This window comes from Erpetoichthys calabaricus, chromosome 2, assembly GCF_900747795.2.
Source record: "Erpetoichthys calabaricus chromosome 2, fErpCal1.3, whole genome shotgun sequence".
Classification (NCBI taxonomy): Eukaryota; Metazoa; Chordata; class Cladistia; order Polypteriformes; family Polypteridae; genus Erpetoichthys; species Erpetoichthys calabaricus.
Genome location: NC_041395.2, coordinates 21,616,243 through 21,634,061, shown reverse-complemented (window position 1 = coordinate 21,634,061; position 17,819 = coordinate 21,616,243).

Genomic DNA, 17,819 nt, shown 5'->3' with positions numbered 1-17,819 from the left:
TCCCCAAACAGTTTCCTGTGGTGACTTGTGAGTTGCACTTGGAGTGCAGAAGTACTTTAAAGATCGAACAGTCATCTGTCATCAGGACAAGATAGCCAATCACACATGTGCAATGTCACATGTCCCAAAACCCCACGCGTGCATTTTACCTTAACATATCGGTCATCTGATGGACCAAAAGAAGGAGAAAAGAAGAGGAAGAAAATCAACGATAGAAGGCAGAAAGAGCAACATTGGAGATCAAGAGACATGAGATCAGCTGATTTGGACATCAGAATATGAAACTATGAGCAACCATAAGCTGTCCAGAACATCCACTCCTTAGCACTTCTGATTTTCAGTAAGCTTTTCTAAGACTGTTTAGATCCAGACTTTGCTTTTCTGTTATATTTTCTATTGATATTGTTATACATTAATAAATTTCACGTTACTTATATATTTTCTATACTTTGTCTTTTATCCAGAGTGATTGAAATGATAAATGGGTGCTAAGTGTGAGATTGATGGCTACTGTCTCATTCAGGTTATTGAAGTCAGGTCAGGTTGGGGAGCATGCACTAGTACAGCATGTTGCCGCACCCACGACACAAGGAAACACCTCGGGATCCTAGTTGGCAACACCCCAGGCAGACATGCGGTCCAGTCCCACCCTCTGGAAATGATCCCCTCGGCCTGGTCCAGCCGCCAGAATCCTCAACAATAAGGATCCTGCGAGCCTGATCACCTTTGGGGAATCACACCACATGGCCGTAGTGGCGTAACTGATGCTCCCTCACAATGCAGATAATGTGCCTCATTCGGGACTCCATGAGCAACCACTCATTCGACACAAAGTCAAACCAAGGATTCTCCAAAGAGACACAGTACTGAAGGAGTCCACTCTTTGTCTCAGGTCACTGGAAAGTGTCCATGTCTCGCAACGATTTAGCAAGACAGGAAGCACCAGGACTCTAAAGACTTGAACCTTTGTCCTTTTACATAGACATCGGGGAGTGCCACACACCCCTTTCCAGCGACCTCATGACCCTCCATGCTTATGTTCTTCAGAGGAAGAGTCACCAGAGACATGAATGTCACTGCCGAGGTAAGTAAACCTCTTGACAAGATCGACACTCTCTCCGCAGACAGACACACTGCTGATGGCCGTGCCCAAGAGGTCATTATAGGCCTGGATGTTGGTTTTTATCAGGACACTCACAAGCCCAGACACTCAGACTCCTCACTTAGTCTCTCGAGCGCCCCGATTAGAGCCTCCATTGACTCCACGAAGATCACAGCATCGTCAGCAAAGTCAAGATCAGCGAATCTCTCTTCAGCCGCTATTGAAGTCGTTTCTCAATAATTAGAACAACTGCAGTAAAAGCAAGACATATTCTGATTAGTAAGTGGCAGAGAACCGAAAGAATTGAGCTTTTATGTGTGTGACAATGAAACCCATATGTTTGATAGAGCTGGGTACAGGAAGTCCCAATGATGAAAATCTTATGCAGAATATTGCAGAGTGACTGACAACTGGCACCCCTTGAGATTCTGTCTGGATGGAATCGCTGTGCGTTTGTACGTGTTAATCTACAAGAACGAAAGCTGATGAACTCAATAAACGTTCCTATCAAACCTCACAGATTTCACGATAACACACTCCTTATTCGACCATTTGCTAAATCAACTTGTTGCCACAAACGCTGACCCTTTTCATCTCTGCCAGACTGGTTTGCTGATCCTCCACACTGATCCATCAGAAAAGAAACGACTGAGAAGAAGGGGAACCCGACGCTTCTTCTCTGCTCTCAGTACTACACATTGTGATGTTATAATCTGATATCCTGAAGAGGAATGCGAGGCAACTTTAGAACTTCTTCCAACAATAACCAGTCTTGTTACGTGAAAATCAAGGGATTAGTGGTTGGTAGTTATTTCAGCTCTAAAAAATCAGATTAAGCTTTGCTTGGAGTATTGTGATATCTTAATTAATATTAGCCTTTCTTGGCTGATTTAACTTCAAGGAGTATTCACAGCTTATACTGTTGCAATATCGGCATCACAAAGGTACCATAATAGTATCACAGGCGGGTAATACCACTTTGGGTCGAGGGGGGGGTGCTGAAGCTAACTTTTTCCTCACCTATTCCCACCACAGCACAGAGAAGATGCCCGGTGAGAGAAACTGACTCCGCCCCTTTGGGTCCCAAAGCTATAAATTCCACTGCTGATGAGAGTAGGAGTTCAGTCTGGTGTCGAACCCAAAACAGGACGGAGTTACCTGCTGAGAACTCGTCTGACAGCAGAGGTTTATTTTAAGGATGTTAACAATCCTTAAAAAATTCAGTAACGTTTATCAAAATTCCCTAATAATTGAGTCCTCATGTTACAACGTACCATATCATACACCAGTTATTGTACCAGATCTATTTAAACCATGAGATGACTCATGTTAATGACTGTGCCAGGCTTTTCTTTTTTGTGTAATGACAGTTAGGTTTATTCACTCAGCTGCTGTTTTGACATCTGTCAAAATAAAGACCTCACCTTATAGAGTTTGGATTTTATATTTAAAGGATAAGTTTAGCATTTTTCTTTGCAATCATGGTATTTATTAATTTGCTACAAGTGTTATCGTGATATTTCCCACTATTTACCCTTTACCTAGGGGTACGTGTACTCATCAGATTCATTACCGGGTTGGTCTACTGTACTACTATAGATATACAAACACACACACAGAAACTCAACATGGCCCTATGAATCACACACACACAGAGCTGGTTAACCTCTAGCACCTTAAGCCACACAAGTGCCTTAGGAATAACACAGTCTGTCACTCATCTGGCACTTCAAGAGACTTATTTATTGTCGGTATGACGAACACACAATGTTTTATATATCTTTATATCTCAGACGTAAATATTACTTTAGTCTCCAGGAATATACGGAGGCTCAACATCCTTGGTTATATGCCATTTATCAACCAAGAATGCCTCACTTTACGCACTGTTCCTTACTATTTGGTGGAGCTCACACCCTCAGCCTTAATAAACCTCGCAGCACGGAGCGTACGGCAAACTTCCGGTCACACCAGGTGCTCAGAGAAATTTACCTTATTACTTCAATCACTCTAGACATGAAGACAAAGCATAGAAATTAAAAGCAGCGTGGTATTTATTACATGAATAACAATACCATATAGAACAAAGAATAGTAGAAAATAAAGTCTGGATATACAGTATATAGTCTTTAGAAAAAGCTTACGAAAAAGTAAAGATGTCTAGGATGAATGTCCTGGGGTGGCTTCTGATCTAGCACTCGAAGTTGTTCATGAGATGCTTTTCTGACGATCAGATGGAAATGGCTGCATGTTGCTGATATTGCTCTTCAGACGAGGCATATCTTATATATAAGCGTCTACTCGTCTGTCTGGCTCGGAAGTGCAAGGCTACAGCAATGAAGCTCAAAGAGCTGGCAAGGTGTCCCCAAGTTAACGAGTAAGAAGAAGAAAGAAGTACAAGGCTACAGCATGAAGCTGAAAGAAAGCGACTCTGTCGCCAAAGTAAAACCGCCGATGAAAGACAAACTCATTTAACTGTTAATACATATCAAACTGATAGAAAAGGGGGGCAAGTATGTCTGCAAAACGAAACCACCAACTCTGCATTTCAATTTTTTTTCTGACGTTTTCAATAGTTTCTAGGAGCCCAGGCTTTTTACAGCACGGGCTTACACAGTTAATTTATTATAAAATTCTACCGGGGGATTGTGATTGCTACATGCACCTGATTGGCCGGCTGTCAATATGATGAATGAATTTGCTCAAACTCTTTCATCAGTTTGGATACGTCTGTTTTTTCAAGCAATAAAGTTTTTAAATTCAAACTCCTGTCTCAAGCTGAAACCAATTAAATGTTGGTGCCTTTCCCTTGACAAGTGACAAAATCATCAATACAGCTTGAGGCGTCTCCTGAATTCCTGCTCAGATCAAACAGATGGAACTGTGATTCAGGAAAACAGATTGCTTTTGATGTTAACTGTCCATGCAAGTGACTTGTATTTAAGTTCATCTGTTGTTTTGTCTTGAGCAAAATAAACTAAAAATATAGCCCAAAATGTAGAGATTTTGCACACCACAACACTACATGACCCACATATCAGGGATACAGTAAGCTGCCTTGAGGGGGTATGTAAGATTAGCTTTTGGGCCCTTATATTACATGCATTTAATAAAATGCCAACCCATCATAAACATTTTGGCAGTGTTGTGCAAGCTCACACCTCACAAGAACTCGCTCAGAGTTCAGTTCACACTGATTAAAATGAAGAAATTCACGTTCATGGTTCACCATTTCAATTTTGAACTCGTTCACGTTCAGTTCATTTTCTGTTTTTAAGGAGTGAGAATAAATGACCCGTGAGTTTACTTATTTCAATTTTGCATGCCTTATATTAGGTTATTACAGTGATCTTGAATAAAATACAATAATTATGATGACTTTTTTATTTAAATACATTTTATTGAGTTATATCCAGCAACAAACATGTATAACCAAATATGCTAATATCCTCCCGGTCAAAAAAGAAATTAAACAGATGCAAGTATCCATATAAATTACCACTCTATTTCCAACTGTGTGACACAAATGGTGACTGTGGCGCCAGCGCGTAGGAGAGCTAACCTTTTATGCTGCCGATCAAAATTCGCGTCACATATTGCATTTCCAATTGGGAATAATATATAATGGCCTCGCGAAGAGCAACGTGTTCCTAAAAGTTAAAGCGGAGCTTCACTGCGTGCTCGTGTCAGCAGGGGGTGCAGCTTAAGCACAAGCAGGCAGACACAGACTGTGCCTATTTGATTTGACGTTATTTTTTCCTGAATACAAATAAATGTCAAAACATTCATATGAAATAAATATTCATAAAAATCCACTATTTGTGCTTATCCGATTTACCGTATTCAGATTCGGTTCTACCCCTTCATTACAATCTGGACCTAAACCAGATCCAGAATGTCACGTAAAACTGAACTCGCTCACGTTCGTCAAATTCGTTACATTAAGTTCACCGTACTTAGAAAAATGAGCTTGCTCAATTAACGTGCTCTTTTGAAATAGTTCATGCACAACACTGCATTTCGGGGATAAAAATTACAGGCTACCAAAAAACAGACAACAATTCAACAATAACAACGACAATAATGATAATGGTAATACCTCCGGCAGGACAGCACGCCATGTCACAAAGCTCAGATCATCTCAAACTTGTTTCTTGAACCTGACAATGAGTTCACTGGACTCCACAGTCACCATATCTCAATCCAACAGAGCACCTTTGGGATGTGGCCGAACGGGAGATTCACATCATGGACGTGCAGCAGACAAATCTGCAGCAACTGCGTGATACTATCATGCCAATATGGACCCAAATCCCACAGGAATGTTTCCACCATCTTGTTAAATCAATGTCATGTACAATTACGGCAGTTCTGAAGGCAAAAGGGGGTCCAACCCAATATTAGGAAGGTGTACCTAATAAAGTGGCCGGTGAGTGTACATACACAGGCCATTCTAAATGGGGAGTCAGCACGGCTTTGATGAACTGGGAATCTCTGGTTAACTCTTTCAGGGCAGATGTCGACTTTTGTTGAAAGGAGGGGTTGACGGAGGTAATCAACTGTAAACGGTGATAAAACCAGCCATTATGTTTTAGTTGGAGTCTCTTTACTAGAAGGAAACTTAACTTCACTGGTCTAACCGAGATTCCCTGCACTCACATGTGTAGCAAGGAGCAAACAATGGCAAAAATGGCATAGAGAGATTGAAGCGAATGCATAAGGCAAAATACACCGTGGACGATATTTTGCATTCAGCCCTGGCACAGAAAGACACGCAGTCTCACAAGTCCCAAGCACACACGTTTTATTTGCTTTTCCTTTATAATACAGCACACAGTGCTCAAATCAGCCACAATTACTGCTCAGTCCCTTTCTTTCTCTTCTCTTTCTCTCGTCCTTTCTTCTGCCACCTCCACTCCTCTCCTTGCAAGCTCTGTCCTCCACCTCCCGACTGAACGGAGTGAGGTGGCCTCCTCTTTAGTGTACCCAGAAGCACTGCAGGTGCCTTCTGACAATGCCTGGTGTGGCAGAAGTGCTGCAGTCCAGGGCTCCACCACTGTCCAAGCGCCCCCAGGTGGCAACCACGGGCCCCAGCAGGGTCGAGCTTCCAAGGTCCAATCCAGTGGCCCCCGATACAAACCAGGGAGGCTGCCCTCTCGTGTCCCAGGGGAGATATCGTCTCTCTCCCAGTCCTTCCATAAAGGTGTCTCAGCCGGGGGTCCGTCACAGCATATCATCGCTAAATTGGACTCTTGACTTGTCGGTCTCTGATTTTGATACAAGTGATCGAAACCGAATGCGAGGTATCGGAATCAGTTGATCAGTCCCCAGCTGATTATGGAGCTGGACAGGTCCGTTGATCTCACATGCCTACGACAACGTTACCCTGGGTAGACCACCTCTTACAATGACAAGAGGTACAAACCATATTGTCATGCACTGTGACCGCAACCGACACTGCCGTGCCCAACCCCTTGTCACGCAAAGACAGCCTGGCAACCAGCTTGCCACACATTCCTAGAGAACTGGAAGCTGCAGCTCGTAGCAAAAGACGTTTTATGTTGATTTTTTGTCTGAAACCATTGCTTTGTGTATTTTTTTTTGGAAAAAATATTCAGTCCTCAAAAAGTTGAGGGCCAGAGCAAAGGATGGGACTCAAGGTATGCCAGTTACTAATTAGGTATCACTTACAAGCCAGTCGAAATCCCCTTTACTGCTGTCCAGCACAAATGACAGAGCACTTGACAGACTTCTCGCTTGAAAATAGGCAAATTGGTGGCCATGCCACTGTCTGAAACTGAACACCACCACATAAATAATCGACTATGTAATAAAACGCTAAAGTCTGTGCATGTGTGTGTATCCTCTCCCTTAGAGGAATATGATTGGTTGGTATAGCCTTGATGATGCAGTCGAAAGAGGAAGTGCTAGTGTGAGACACACGAGGAGGAGAAACAACACAGGAGGCACGATGAGACAGATGCCATGAGGTCCGATTATCTCAAGGCTTAACTTGAGCTACTGCAGCTACGCTGACGACACACAACTGTATTTATCAATAGCGCCTGATGACCCCGACTCTCTTGATTCACTGACCCCAATGTCTTACTTGTGTTTCTGAATGGATGAGTAGTAATTTTCTCAAACTAAATAAGGAGAACCTTAGTGATTGGTAAAAATGGATATAATGAGGGTAATTAGAAATAAACTTGATGCATTAGGCTTAAAAGTCAAGATTGAGGTAAAGAATTTAGGGGTAATTATTGACGCTGACCTGAATTTTAAATCACATATTAATCAGATTACTAGGACGGCATTTTTTCACTTAAGAAATATAGCAAAAGTTATACCTCTTATAACTTTACAAGTTGCTGAGAAATGATTCCACTCTTTTGTTTTCAGTCGGCTAGATTACTGTAACGCTCTTCTCTCAGGACCACCCAAAAAAAGACATCAATCAGTTACAACGAGTGCACAATGCAGCTACTAGAATCTTAACTAGGAAAATAAAATCCGAGCTCATCACCCCAGTTCTGATGTCACTACACTGGCTACCTGTGTCATTTAGAATTGACTTTAAAATCCTGCTTATGGTTTACAAAGATTTCAATAATCTGCTCCATCCTATATCTCAGAATGTCTGTCACCTTACACTCCAAATCGTAACCTTAGATCTTCAAATGAGGGTCTGCTTATTATTCCGAGAGCTAAACTTAAAAGAAGTGGTGAGGCGGCCTTCTGCTGTTATGCACCTAAAATCTGGAACAGCTGACCAATAGAAATTCACCTACTAATTCACTGCTAAAAACTCATTAGTTAAACATGGCTTTCTCGTAGCTTCATTTTAGTGTAACCCTGAAATTCTATATATGCATTGAATTATCGTTTTTATCATGGCTCCACAATCCATACTAACCCCTACTTTCTCTGCTGTTCAGAAGCTCTCAGCTTTGTTGTAGTTCTCGTCACCCAAACTTGTAATTTAAATCTGATGAGAGGATAAACAGCAGTCGACGCAGAATGATATGTCAGACTGGCAAAGCCACGAAACACAGGCAGTTATAAAGCTATCCATAGTGACCTGTAGGGGGTGCACCTGCAGACCAAACACCCAGACACAACCAAACCACACAGTCACAGGTTCAAGGAAAGACGTTTTTATATACATTCTACAGGTTTTTTTTATCACCGCTCTGTTCTGTTTTCTTCACTTAAGTTAGACCTGTTATAACACTGCAAGGTGCCGATCTGCACCACCACCACCACCTGATCAAAGCACCATGATGTCCCTACATTGATGGATTGAAGGCCAGAGGTCCACATGACCATCATCATCTAATTCTTCATTGTAAAGCCTGAAAACCATGAGGACTGATTGAGGTCATTGATGTTGGGTAGAATGCCCAGGGGGCACTGGGTGGTCTTGTGACCCCTGAAGATTTTGGTTTTTTTTTCTTCAGCCGTCTGGAGATTTTTTTGTTTTTTGTATCCTCCCTGGCCATCGGATCTCACTTGTATTCTATGTTAATTAGTATTGCTCAATTTTATTTTTATATTTTGTCTTTTTTCTCTTTCTTCATCCTGTAAAGCACTTTGAGCTCCATCATCTGTATGAAAATGTGCTATAGAAATAAATATTGTTATTGTTGCTGTTGCCTTCAAAGACAGGATTTATAGAAGCGAGTAAGGAGCCTTAAAGAAAAGGTCAGAGTTTGAGAAACAGGTTTAATGGGAGTTCATGCGACACAAAGGGAGTGCTGGTGAAAAGATGTTAGTAAAGACACAGGAAGCACGCAGAGAGAGTCGTCTTCACAGATGCAAAGTATAACACCGGACAGGAGGTGAGAAAGTTGAACCGAAAATAACAATAGAGTCCGAGAAGAAGGCAGTCAAAGAGGGAGCACCGGTGAAGAGACGCACACAAATACAGAGGAAAAGCCCTGGAGGTACACGTAAGGCAAGAGATAGCAAATATTTTTGGATTATTTTATTACCAACCTTCAACAGGTAGTGTGGCTAGGAAGTAGTGTCACACACGTGCGATTAGATAGATAGATAGATAGATAGATAGATAGATAGATAGATAGATAGATAGATAGATAGATAGATAGATAGATAGATAGATAGATAGATATGTGAAAGGCACTATATAACAGATAGATAGATAGATAGATAGATAGATAGATAGATAGATAGATAGATAGATAGATAGATAGATAGATAGATAGATAGATAGATAGATAGATATATGTGAAAGGCACTATATAACAGATAGATAGATAGATAGATAGATAGATAGATAGATAGATAGATAGATAGATAGATAGATAGATAGATAGATAGATAGATAGATAGATATGTGAAAGGCACTATATAACAGATAGATAGATAGATAGATAGATAGATAGATAGATAGATAGATAGATAGATAGATAGATAGATAGATAGATAGATAGATAGATAGATAGATATGTGAAAGGCACTATATAACAGATAGATAGATAGATAGATAGATAGATAGATAGATAGATAGATAGATAGATAGATAGATAGATAGATAGATAGATAGATAGATAGATAGATAGATAGATAGATAGATAGATAGATAGATAGATAGATAGATAGATACTTTATTAATCCCAAGGGGAAATTCACAATTAGGATTAGGAGATAACTAAAGGGCCTGAATAATAGTAATTCCACGCCTGACCAGGGTGCGCTAATTCTCTCTCTCAATTCCTTACAGACCATTCTTGGAAAATCCCGCCTGGTTCTGGGGCAGCCAATGCTATCGCTTCTTCTGGTTCCGGCCCAGATGACATCACTTCCTATCCTTGCATTTTAAGGCAGCAGATCAGTTCTGTTTTGGACTCAGTCGTGTGAACATGTCTGTTCTGTTGCATTACTTTTGCAGCCAGGAAATATTATACGGGTGGCTGCCCCAAACCTTTCCAAACACTCTTTGTCGTTCTTATGACAGTAGATAGTAGCAAATCCACTGAGTCACACTGTTATAGTTGGAAGACATTCTGCAAACTCAAAGTGACTCAACCCCTTTACTGGCTTGCTGACAAAAAAAAAATCAAGAAATTGAGTTGCCCACCTTTGTTGGGTATGTCATTTTTTACATTTTGCTGGAAATGCTTACGGGATATTAAACATCGACGCTCTGCCTTTGTGGTGCTTTAGGTGTAATCCAGATTTGGAGGTGCCCTGCCAAAATGTTTCTCCGTGTCTTTTGTTCACGGTGAATCACTTGCAGTAATTGACAGCATTTCCGTGAAAAAGCCTCCAGCGCTTGGCAGAAGTGTACGTCGGCTGCCACCGAGACGTTGTTACGGCGGGACCACAATGACAGCATAAGACAATGGCTTCAGTAATGATTCCAGCAAGCGGCTTTTATTTAGAGCATGAAACAAAGGCTAAGTGACAGCTGCTCCTGCCTTGCAGGGGTCAATGACAGATATGTGAAAACAGAATTAAAATAAGCAGTTGGGGACTTTTGCCTCATCTCAGTTGAGCTAACACCTTCAGTTCAGTCATGGCACACAAAGGTCTGCAGAAGCTCTCCGCTTTGTTGTAGTTCTCGTCACCCAAACTTGTAATTTAAATCTGATGAGAGGATAAACAGCACCCTACGGTGGGTTGGCGCCCTGCCCGGGGTTTGTTTCCTGCCTTGCGCCCTGTGTTGGCTGGGATTGGCACCAGCAGACCCTGTAGTTAAGATATAGCGGATTGGATAATGGATGGATGGATGGATAAACAGCAGTCGACGCAGAATGGTATATCAAACTGGCAAAGCCACGAAACACAGGCAGTTATAAAGGTATCCATAGTGACCTGTAGGGGGCGCACTTGCAGCCCAAACACCCAGACACAACCAAACCACACAGTCACAGGTTCAAGGAAACACATTTTTATATACCTTCCACAGGTTTTTATCACCAGAGAAAGTCAGTCACAGCTCTATTCTGTCTTCTTCACTTAAGTTTGACCTCTTATAACACTGCAAGATGCTGAGAAATGAGTTCACGCTTTTGTTTTCAGTCGGCTAGATTACTGTCACATCTCTCCAGTTCTGATGTCACTTCATTGGTTACCTGTGACATTTAGAATTGACTTTAAAATACTGCTTATGGTTTACAAAGCCTTAAATAATCTGCTCCGTCTTATATCTCAGAATGTCTCTCACCTTACACTTCAAATCGTAACCTTAGATCTTCAAATGAGGGTCTGCTTAGAATTCCAAGAGCTGGTGAGGTGGCCTTCTGCTGTCATGCACCTAAAATCTGGAACAGCTGACTGACAGAAATTTGTCAGGCTTTAAAAAACTGCTAAAAACTAATTACTTTAACATGGCTTTCTCATAGCTTCATTTTAGTTTAATCCTGATACTCTGCATATGCATTGAATTATCATCATCATTCTTGGTGGCTCCACACTCCATACTAACCCCTACTTTCTCTTCTGTTCTTTTTCCGGTTACCACCTGATCAACAACAACAACATTTATTTATATAGCACATTTTCATACAAAAAGTAGCTCAAAGTGCTTTACATAATGAAGAAAAGAAAAATAAAAGACAAATAAGAAATTAAAATAAGACAACATTAGTTAACATAGAAAAGGAGTAAGGTCTGATGGCCAGGGTGGACAGAAAAAACAAAAAAAAAACTCCAGAAGGCTGGGGAAAAAAATAAAATCTGTAGGGGTTCCAGGCCACGAGACCACCCAGTCCCCTCTGGGCATTCTACCTAACATAAATGAAATAGTCCTCTTTGTAGTTAGGGTTCTCTCGGAGTCACTTGATGCTGATGGTCATACAGACTTCTGGCTTTTAATCCATCCATCATTGTTGGATCATCATGGTGCTTTGGGTAGATGGTGGTGGCGCACGCCACCACCAACAGGACACCGGAAAAGGAAACAGAAGAGAGAGTAGGGGTTAGTACAGATTTTGAATGAATAGTTATTATAATGAATTGGATATACAGAGTATCAGGATTAAATTACAGTGAAGTTATGAGAAGGCCATGTTACAGTAATGTGTTTTCAGCAGTTTTTTAAAGTGCTCCACTGTATTAGCCTGGTGAATTCCTACTGGCAGGCTATTCCAGATTTTAGGTGCATAACAGCAGAAGGCCGCCCGCCTCACCACTTCTTTTAAGTTTTGCTCTTGGAATTCTAAGGAGACACTCAGTTGAGGATCTGAGGTTACGATTTGGAATATAAGGTGTCAGACATTCCGATATATAAAATGGGGCGAGATTATTTAAGGCTTTATAAACCATAAGCAGAATTTTAAAGTCAATTCTGAATGACACAGGTAACCAGTGTAGTGACATCAAAACTGGAGAGATGTGCTCGGATTTTCTTTTCCTGGTAAGGATTCTAGCAGCTGCATTCTGCACTAATTGCAAACGATTGATGTCTTTTTTGGGTAGTCCTGAGAGGAGTGCGTTACAGTAATCTAGCCGACTGAAAACAAATGCATGAACTAATTTCTCAGCATCTTTCGATGATATAAGAGGTCTAACTTTTGCTATGTTTCTTACGTGAAAAAATGCTGTCCTAGTGATCTGATTAATATGCGATTTAAAATTCAGATTACAATCAACGGTTACCCCTAAGCTTTTTACCTCCGATTTGACTTTTAATCCTAATGCACTAAGATTTCGTTTTTTTCTTTATTTAATTTGAGAAAGTTACTATTCATCCATTCTGAGATACAGGTTAGATATTGTGTTAGCGAATCAAGAGATTTGGGGCCATCAGGTGCTATTGATACATACAGCTGTGTGTCATCAGCATAGCTGTGGTAGCTCACGTTATGTCCTGAGATAATCTGACCTAATGGAAGCATGTAGATTGAGAAGAGCAGCAGACCCAGGATAGAGCCTTGTGGAACAACATATAGAATATCATGTGTCTTTGAATTATAATTACCACAACTAACAAAGAATGTTCTCCCTGCCAGGTAGGATTCAAACCAATTTAAGACACTGCCAGAGAGGCCCACCCATTGACTAAGGTGATTCTTAAGAATATTATGATCAATGGTGTCAAATGCGGCACTCAGATCTAAGAGGATGAGAACAGATAAATGGCCTCTGTCTGCATTTACCCGCAAGTCATTTACTACTTTAACGAGTGCAGTTTCTGTGCTGTGATTTGTTCTAAAACCTGACTGAAATTTATCAAGAATATCAGGTTTATTGAGGTGGTCATTTAACTGCATAATGACTGCCTTCTCTAGAATTTTACTTAAGAAAGGCAGGTTAGAGATGGGTCTATAATTTTCAAGAGCAGAGGGGTCGAGATTATTTTTCTTAAGTAGGGGTTTAACTACAGCAGTCTTAAGACAGTCTGGGAAGACCCCCGTATCTAATGACGAATTTACTATGTCAACAACATTATCAATTAGTACGCCCGATACTTCTTTGAAAAAACTTGTTGGTATTGGGTCAAGGGCACAGGTGGAGGGTTTCATTTGAGAAATTATTTTATGTATATCTATCCTAGTGAAAGACTTTAATTTGTTTATTATGGAGTACTGGGATTTAGGAGGATCCTTAGTGTTGGGGAGATATACTATGTTATTTCTAATATCATTAATTTTTTGATTGAAAAATACAGCGATAGCCTCACAGGTTTTACTGGAAGTACTTAGGAGGCATTCCTTTGAGTTACCTGGTTTAACAGACGATCAATCGTCGAAAATAAGACTCTGGGATTACTAGCATTGTTATTTATAATCTTAGAGAAATAGCAGCGCCACTCAAGACGGACTGTGTTATTGTATTCTGTTATTTTAACTTTTAATATTTCAAAACACCGTGATGTCCTTACATTGATGGATTAAAGGCCAGAAGTCCACATGACCGTCATCATCAAGTTCTTCCATGTGAACCCTGAATACCATGAGGACTGATTGAGGTCATTGATGTTAGGTAGAATGTCTAGAGAGGGCTGGGTGGTCTTGTGGCCTTGGAACCCCTGCAGATTTTGTTTTTTTTTCTCCAGCCGTCTGGAGTTTTCTTTTGTTTTTTCTGTCCTCCTGTCCATCGGACCTTACTTTATTCTATGTTAATTACTGTTTCCTAATTTTATTCTCTTTCTTCATCCTGTAAAGCACTTTGAGCTACATCATTTGTATGAAAATGTGCTATAGAAATAAATTATTGTTTCAGTTGTTCCTTTCCTTTTTCACCTCCATTCTCACCCAAGTAAGCCCTGTCCACCTACACTGACCACTGGATGAGGTGGAGTGGCTGCTTTTCAACACAAACCCTGGAGTACTTTTGGTGTAATAGGATTGCCAACTGGAAGAATTCAGGGCCAATGGGACTACTCCCAGCATTCTTTGCTCCAAGCAGCTCCCCCTAGTGGCACCCAAGAACCCCAACAGGCCTGCCCAGCAGAACTACAAGTCCCATGAGCATTTGCATACAACAAGCGACTCTGTTTGTGGCGCGAGTGCAGAAAGGGCTTCTTTCTCATCACCCTGCCATACAAATTGTGCTGAATTGTAGAACGATGTACAGATACTCCATCTGCAGCGAGATGTTCTTGCAGGTCTTTGGAGGTGATCTGTGCGTTGTCTGTAACCATTCTCACAATCCTGTATTCTTCTTGGCCTGCCAGACCTGCTGGGTTTAACAGCAACTGTGCCTGTGGCCTTCCATTTCCTGATTTCATTCCTTACAGTTGAAACTGACAGTTTAAACCTCTGAGATAGCTTTTTGTAGCCTTCCCCTAAACCAGGGGTGTTGAACTCCGGGCTTGGAGGGCTGCAGTGGTTACAGATTTTCATTCTAACCCTTTTCCTAACCCTTTTCCTAATCAACGAACAGTTTTCACTGCTAATTAACTCTTTTTCCATTCATTTTAATAGCCCTGTTTTTAAGGAATCAGTCCTCGAATCGATTCCTTTCTTCAGCAGCCAAACAGAAATGAGATGTGAAACGAGCCGACAGATGACCAGCTAAACTGGGATTTCAAACTTCAACCAATTTCACTCCAAACAGTCTCTTAATGAGAAGCTGATTCTTGCTGTTAATTAAGCCTGTTATTTAATTCCATTGCTTGTTGCTGCTTTCATTCCGCCACAGCAGACATTTCCAAATCTGTTGATTTTTCTGTTTTTTCTAAGAACATTTTTAAAAGTGTTTTGGTGACGTGAGAGATCAACTTTCCTGAGACCTTCACCTTTATTTATTTTCGGATATTGTGTGATGGGCACAGGTGAGCTGGTCATATGGTGGCTTGTTTGATGTCTCATTATTGTTTGGCTACTAATTAAGGAAAAAGAGATGATTAAGGGGCCTGAGTCAAGTTAATTAAAACTAAAGCAAAAGAAGTTAATTAGCAGTAAAAACGGCTCACTAATGAAGAAGATGGTTAGAATGAAAACCAGCAGCCACTGCGGCCCTCGAGGACTGGAGTTCGACACCCGTGCCCTAAACCATGAGACTGAACAATCTTTGTGTTCAGATCTTTTGAGAGTTGCTTTGAGGATCCCATGCTGTCACTCTTCAGAGGAGAATCAAAGGGAAGGAAGCACAACTTGCAATTGACCACCTTAAATCCCTTTATATCTCATGATTGGACACACCTGTCTATGAAGTTCAAGGCCTAACAAGCTCATCCAACCAATTTGGTGTTGTAAGTAATCAGCATTGAGCAGTGACAGGCATTCAAATCAGCAAAATGACAAGGGGACCCACATTTTTGCACAGCCAGTTTTTCACATTTGATTTAATTTCATACAACTAAATACTGCGTCACTAAAAATCTTTGTTCAAGAAAACACCGCAGTACTCATGTTCCTAGGAAATGAAAGACAGACCACTGTTATCTTTTTTTATTGAAAGGAGAGTCAATTATTATGCAGGCTGAGAGGGGCTCCCAAACTTTTTCAAATGACTGTATCAAACTTATTTATGTAAAATAAAATCTACAACACAATAAGGTGTGCTGAAAGTGAAGGGGTCTCAGAACCTTCTGATTCCACTCTTGATAGTACATGCAGCTGAGCTGCCAGTCTTAAAGTCACTGAACTAAAGAGTTTTCATTGTATATAGCAAATTTCATACAACATGTTACCATGCAATTAACATTGCTGCACGCATGAAGGCTGATAATTTGGAATCAAGCTCTTGTGGTTATATTTAAATGGAACAACTGTGTGCATGTCTGTGTTTTAGTCAGACATGCTGGGTGTTTCTTTGTGAAAATGTGTGGAGCCTCCGAAGGCAGCAAATGGCAAGCAAGTGCAAACATGAACAAATTCAAATCTCAGGGAAAGCTCAAAGTGTTCTTTTTGTTTTTATATTATTTTGGGCTAGTACAATGTGTAAATTATTAGAAAAGTGTAGAGAGAGAGAGAGAAAGGCTGTCGGCTCCTACTCCATCAATCAAGATGTAATTAGGCTTATTGCCTTGTCAGGACAATATGTGATATTACTCAATATAAATGGCATTATGTACTGTTAAACAAAGATTGGATGACTTTATACAAATATGCAAAGACAAATGAGCAATAGAGTTAATGATCTCTCCCTTACTTCCTTTCCCAAGATGGTATCACTCTGAACGGGTGTGCAGTTCCACCCCAGGACGACAGGGGGAGCTGACACTATCAGTATCTTTTTCCTGTAACACTGAAAAGCTGATCAAGGAGGACACCTAGCCCCGCCCATAGAAGGCCCCGCCCCTCTTAGCACTGACACCAGAAGGCGGAGTCACATACCGTCCTGGCATTTGAGGAGCACAGAGCTCCAGTTTTTGTCGAACTTAAAGGTTGAATGAAGACACCATTTAGTTTTGTTTTGTGGGCTCAAACGGCCATCTTAGTTGTTCCAAGTTAAAGGGTGACCCAGCTGACCCTCAAGTCTTTTCTCTGTGTATTCTGGTCTGCCTCCCAGTTACATTACAATGGATATTAGCGTGCTGTGCTACTGAGGAGTCTACGCCATTTCTACGCTGGTACTGAGAGTACAAGAAGCTGCAGCCCCGTGGTCTTGTGTGGCGGCCCATTTCAGAATCCCTAATCCCCACCCCACCCCATGCATGCAGTAATTTGTGGCTCTCAGGCCTCACTTTGGGAATTCACAGCCACACTCGGTTTGTTAGAATCTACCTGGCTCATTATCGCAAGCAGTGCATTATTACAGTTTCAGTGAAAACTCTCCAATTTATCAGCCTCCAGATTTAAAAGTGAGCTCTCTGAAGTAGAAAGAGACTTCATTTGGGTGCAGGTCCTGGTAACACTGGTCAACAAGCATTTCGCTACTGGGATTCTTTCACAAATTTCACTTGCTGACTCCAAATCTGAAAACATTTTCATCCAGCACGTCCTGTTTTTTAGTATTGATGTTCTAGGTCTTGGACAACGAAGGTGACTGGACAGTAAAGGAGGATAACTGGTGATTCCACTAGGGGTGCCATTGAGAAAAACAAATTTGCCACAAGTTACTAGCAGCTGTGAGTTGCTTACCTTGTCATTATTCATTTTATTTAAAAATTATACATTTTTAATTAAAGGTGGCATGGTGGCACAGTGGGTAGGCCTGGGTTCGCTTCCCAGGTCCTCCCTGCGTGGAGTTTGCATGTTCTCCCCGTGTCTGCGTGGGTTTCCTCCCTCAGTCCACAGACATGCAGGTTAGGTGCATTGGTGATTCTAAATTGTCCCTAGTGTGTGTGTGTGTGTGTGTG